The following is a 5,859-nucleotide window of genomic DNA, read 5'->3' as shown; positions in this document are numbered from 1 at the left end:
TGGCAGTAAAGTCTTGTATATATTATTTTTTTCCTTCTCTCTCTCTCTCTCTCTCTTTAATTTCGCAGCCCCCCTCCCAACATACACACACGGGTCCCAGTACTCTGTCTAAAATAGCAGGATGAAATGAATACACACAGTGTAAGGCAAAGGAGACCAAAATTTGGATTCCTGGAGACACACACCATGAGGCTAGAGTTCATGAAACACAAACAAACAGAGGTATTTACAGACCCACCAACACTTACAGGAGTATTCACATATAATGTGACAGACCACTGTTTCCAGGCATTTTTAAGCCATTGCTTTCAGTTTCAGTGTTAATCTTGTCAGAATGATGACAGATATGACAAAGATACTATGTGTGATGAGTAAGGTTAAAGTACAGATATAAAGCTTAGAATTAGTTTTGGGATGCCGGAATTTAGGATTAAAGTCTTGAATTGTCATGGAATAACACACACGCACACGCTCTAAAAGCCCTGAAAGATGAGTTTTGCAGAGCTTCTTCCTCGTGCTCCCTTTCTGCAGTTCAAGAGAGGTGAGTTTGGCAATGTGGTGCAGCCTTATTTTGAGAAACACAGACACAGCCAATGACAACAAGTCAGACTGATGGTTGTCGATGCCAAACTGTCTCCTCAATATGTTCCCCAAGCAAAAAACATCTTCCGTTCCAATCTCCTCCCGGACAATGTGTGTGACTGTCGACACCTCAGGAGCTTGCATTGGTGAATCACCCCCTCTGCAGCTCTCAGCACCTTATTAAAATAATAATAATAAAATAATACATTATATTTATATAGCGCTTTACACAGTGCTCAAAGACACTTTACAAAATAGAGAAAATAAGAACAAAGCAACCTTAATATACAAAGATTAAAATAATAAATAATTAATTTAAAAAAGCCTTCACTGTGCCTTGTGTTATGGTAATTTTGAACTAAGGTACATTTGAGAAATGTCTGTCTTTCCATTTGGCTGATATGTAGATCTTTACTTTGATTGTGACACAATTGGGCCATGTCCTCCTGCCTAGAAGAAGGGTGTCAGTCTTTTGTTCCTCAGGAATGTGGGGGATCTGGTATTTGCCAAGGGGGTATCATTGACTTGGATCAGCTGATGAAATGGTTACTCTTTATCTCCTCATCTGTATAACTCATCAGGGCATCTATCGTCTGTCCAGATACTGTAAGAACTCTTAGAATTGAAGAAGTTACTTATGGCGGGAAGGAGAGCTGTCCTTTGTGTGAAGCTTAGGTAAACACAACAGTAAACATTATGGCAGGAAGGATAAGGTGGGAGAAGATAGCATTTGACTTGTGTGATAGAACAAAGGTGTTTGATTGACCTGAGACAGATGGCAGCATCTTACCACACCCCTTTTTCACTGTAATAAATACGGATTGTGCATGTTTTGAGTTAGAGACTCCTCAGACGATTATGTGTGTGTAAGCGGTTGACGCGTCTCCCATATGTGCCTAATAGTTAATAAAGTGCCAAGAGAACTTTGTCTCTGTGTCCCTTACCTCCGAGTGTCGATACATGGAATTAACATCATACTTGTGATGGAATAACTAGGCCGCCGTTGTTGTTCAGGGTTAGAAGGTGGTAGCTCTTGTCAAATGAAGATGGTACAGCATCTCTGACCAAGCTCGCACGGCACACATCCCAGGACAGTTTTCGTAGAATCTGCCGGACTACAAACCCTGCTATGTAGACCAGAGTATTTGCCACCAGACCACCAAACCGAGAGGGGAGATAACTGTGATCACACACAAGGGCCAAATGTTGGCGAATGGAGATGGGTGCTCTTCAGCAGTTTCAGGAGAGGACATCTCCACAGCAGACAGGGACACAGTGTTATCCTGGGCTGCCACATTGCCTGTCTCACCAGGTGAGACACCACACCGAACCATCAGCTGGCGGAAGATGGCCTGGAACTGGCATGCCGATGGATTGTTATTCCAGCCGCCTTGTATGGAAAACAGGCACACAATACATACATTACTCACAAGACATAAAGCTATTCATTAGGTATATTTTCCAAATTAATTGTAATTAAAAGAACACCAACCCTAATCCGATGACCGACAAGTACCTGCAAAAGAAAAAAAGTTTTATTACTCTGATCATGGCGAAAAGACACCCCAAGAAAGCCCCATGTGATTTTGTTAATACAAAGCAGTAAAGTGCCTATCACAGGGGTGCAAACTCACAGAAAATAAAAATGGTAAACAGCTACCAGGGCAGATAGATAATAAGTTTGCATCCATGTTTTTAGGAATGGGATCAGTTTCTTGTTTAACTTATACAGTATACTTGTACACAAAGGAACATTAACTTGTAACAATGTAATTGCAGAACTGGGATAACTTGAAAACAACACATGCAATACCTACCCTTTTGACACCTACATGTACTTGATGTTGTGTAATGCATACCATTTAGAAACATCTAGAACCTGAAAAAGACACTGAATAATGCCAACCGAAACAAAACTGCATATTGAAAAACATTTAAACAAGATAACATCATATCAACATACATACCAATCTTTCTGACACCTGCATAAAGTTGATGTGTAATACATACCATTTAGAAGCATCTAGGATCTGAAAAACACACTGAATACAAGATAATGCCAACCGAAACAAAACTGCATATTGAAAAACATTTAAACAAGATAACATCATATCAACATACATACCAATCTTTCTGACACCTGCATAAAGTTGATGTTGTGTAATACATACAATTTAGAAGCATCTAGGACCTGAAAAACACTGAATACAAAACAATTCAGACAAACAAAACAGAAGCAGTTAGGAACACAATGCATAACAAAAACACAGCAGTAGGCTAGTTCACTACAGAGGAAGCTACATTAAGTTGCGCTAATTTCACATGACAAGAAAAGTGTAGCTTGTGTTGCCAAGCTACTTTGTACATAAAGGAGTTACTAATACTGAAAAGTTCCTTGACTCTGGAAATAGAGAAGCTACCACCAAAATACTAAGTTACTAGCTAAGCTAGTATTGCCCAACACTGATGATACTGTCTTTTATTTATATATACACGACTATATATTATACAGTCTGTGCCACTTGTGTAAAATTAGCTGGCCAATGTTATACCAGTAATATTTGTTTTATTTCTACAATAGCATTCTTGTGTCAGTTGTAATCTAAGCCAGTGTTATGGAATATGACTAATCAAGTCTCAGTTCATAGCGGGGTGAACACAGGCTGGTGCAGTACAGTAATATCAAAGAACCTTGCTCCTTCTCAACTCTCTGGTTATATTCTAGTCACAAAATACAACCAATAGTACGGTAATGTTAAATATTACTTGTGAAAAGTAATCCACCGAGCCCTGCTTTCGATGGTCCGCCGATTTGAGCAGGAATATGCTGCACAGTGCTCTGGCATCGTTGCTTCTGCTGCTACGCAACTAGGATGGCGGCCGTATTTCTCGCGCCCAGCAGCCAATGCGGGGTCTACTCTTTATTATGTCTATGGTATTACGCCCAGGACTCATTCTGACCTGCACTAGAAAGTCTTATAAAAGTGCATTATTCTGAAAGTTGTAATAAATACGTTCTGGTTTGTGGTATATTGCCAATATACCCTGGATAAGGGCTATATTTAGGACTTAGAACTTGCTGTGGTATACTGTCCAATTAGCCGTTTATTAGGACCAGGCTCTAGGTTCAGAGGAGCAGTTTGTAGATAAATAATACCCCAGACAGAAAAGTTTAAATGCCGGCTTGTTTATATAAAAGATTAGAAAGAATTTAGAAGCAGATAGAAATAAATTGTACCATTTAACACAATTTAAATACACAATTCCCATAACATGGACACAATATTTGCACTTAAATCTATTCAAGTTTGAACTTTTCTTTGAATGTCAAAGAAATTAAATACTATATTTCTTATCTTCAGTTTGATTCAACCTATTTGGTTTCAAGAATGTCCTTCAACTTAAGTTAAAATAAAGCTTCTCTTTAATTTGCTATTTAGTTTCTATTATCTTGAGTTAACTCGATTTTCAGTACAAATTTTTGTCTCAGCCATAAATTCTTATTTCAACTTATTTCAACAATCTCTGTTCATTCCCTATTAACATGCTACGCCAGTGAGCTACTGAAGCTAAGTTCTTGCAATATCAAAACAATTTGCCAGTTTAGCACAACATAGGCTACATGAAAAATAACAAGCAAAAATAACATTCACAGTTCAACAGAATGAAAAGCTATAGTGAATTATATTCAACATACACAGTTAAACCTTAATCAGTAGGTGTTTCTCAATGTCAAGGAAGGATCCTTCGAAGCCAGAATTTGAAGGATGCTACGTCATGGACGTCCGTCGAATGACCGTTCCAATGTCGAGGATCCTCCGAATCCTACCAAGGACTGAGTCCTTCGTTCGGAGAATTTCCCATAGACGGCGAAGGATGCATAAGTGCATCCTTCGCGGCCCCAAATCACCCACAATCCAATGCGCACACCTTTTGCCAGCTTGTAAAAATAAATTAAATTGCGGAACTAAGCGGGGAGTTGGAGCGGCATCGCTGACGGCGAAATAATAATTTAAACGTAAGTATCTTTAGTGTTTGCCGTACATTTGTTATCACACTAATGTGTTAAATCAATGTAAAGCCTAACGGTTTAATGCTGGTACAAATAGCTATCATAGTTAGGTAGATACACCCCGAAATAACGTTAGCTAACTGAACCTATCATTTAACATTAGGCTGTTAGCTAGCTTGCCGTCTTTTTTACCATTTGTGTTTGTAAAGTTTAATGTCCGGTGGCATTTTCATCTCTTTTTATAAGCCGTTAATGTCACGGCACGTCACGTTCGCAGAGATTTTGAAAATGATGTGTTTATCCGTTGTAGCTTCAGGATGGTAGGTAACGCTACCCCTTGTTAACTTCACTAGCAACGTTAAATGAAAGCTAAAATGTATGTGTAGTTTCCCATGTTACAAGTATAATGTTCTGTAACGTTTCGTTATAGCATTCATAACGGTAAACATATTTTTCTTGTGTTTGATCTCTGTTAACAGGGACTAAGGAACAAACGTAGACTGTCACTGGGGATGGGAAAGCCAAAGACAAGCAGGGAGACAGAAGCCAAGATGTTGAATATATTATTTGCTATATTTGAGATTGACATTCTAAAAATAAATGCATTAAATTAACTGGTTTGTCTGTGTCTTTAATTTTTTTGGTTGTGTATATTATATAAACTGTTGTTCAATGTGTATTTTTCCATCAAATTGTGATCTGCACATAGGAAACTTGTAGCTGAATAATTATTAAGATTGTACCTGTTTTAATAACTCGTTAGGTATACAAGCTCTAAAAAGACATTAACGAAACATATCTTTATTATAACATTTATTCAAACATGACTATAAGCTGTACACAAGTATATTTAACATGAAGCGGCGATCAGACTCAGCTGCCGATGATGGGGATGCTTCCAGACTGTAGACAGAAGGAGAAAGCTTTAGGTTAGTCTAATTATCCAACCTGTTCTGGTAAGATAACAATTGTATAAAGTATATTTACACATGCTGTAACATAATGGTAATTTCTTCATCATGGTCTTAACTGACAACTGCTGACCATTTGACACACTTACACCTACCTTTACTGTGTTAGTGGGTGTTTATCAATGGTGTTATTATGACTTTTCCTATGTTGGTTGTAGCTTGTGCGTTTACAGTACTATTTAACCTTTCTCACTTGCAGTTTATTGCTTATCATACTGCCTGTGGCAACCTTTATTAGCAGGTAGCGTTTACCTTGTTGTTCATGTTTTGCACCTCATTTGTCTGAAAGCTAGA

The sequence above is a fragment of the Esox lucius genome, chromosome 15 (assembly GCF_011004845.1).
Source record: "Esox lucius isolate fEsoLuc1 chromosome 15, fEsoLuc1.pri, whole genome shotgun sequence".
Taxonomy (NCBI): Eukaryota; Metazoa; Chordata; class Actinopteri; order Esociformes; family Esocidae; genus Esox; species Esox lucius.
This window is presented reverse-complemented; position numbering follows the sequence as displayed.